General features: G+C 63.7%; 1 pseudogene; it reads right to left on the minus strand.

The window, feature by feature from the left end:
* Positions 1 to 16: 16 nt before the first annotated feature.
* LOC103797951 lies at positions 17 to 268 on the minus strand (annotated as a pseudogene).
* Between the last annotated feature and the right edge of the window lie 101 nt (positions 269 to 369).

The raw sequence follows: 369 nt of genomic DNA on the forward strand, positions 1-369 counted from the left end.
ACCGCGCATTCCTCACCTGCTCCTGCAGCTCGGCCAAGCGGTTGGCGCGTTCCTCCTCCGAGTCGGAGCTCTCGTCGCTCTCCGAGGAGCTGTCGCTGCTGCTCTCGTCGTCGTCGTCGTCCTCGTCGTCGTCTTCGTCGTCGTCGTCGCTGGAGGAATCGTCGGAGGAGGATTTGGAGAGGGTTCCGGGTAAAGGAGCCGACGCAGAGGCCGACGCGGCGTCTTGGGGCTCGTCGGGCATCTTGGCGTAACTGAACTCGAAGACGTCCTGGGAGAGGAGAGAGGTGAGTGTGGAGGGGATGCAGGGAGGAGATTGGATGCAGGGAGGAGATTGGATGGAGGGAGGGGATTGGGTGGAGGGGGGGGATT

The sequence above is a fragment of the Acanthisitta chloris genome, unplaced genomic scaffold (genome assembly GCF_000695815.1).
Source record: "Acanthisitta chloris isolate BGI_N310 unplaced genomic scaffold, ASM69581v1 scaffold22142, whole genome shotgun sequence".
Lineage (NCBI taxonomy): Eukaryota > Metazoa > Chordata > Aves > Passeriformes > Acanthisittidae > Acanthisitta > Acanthisitta chloris.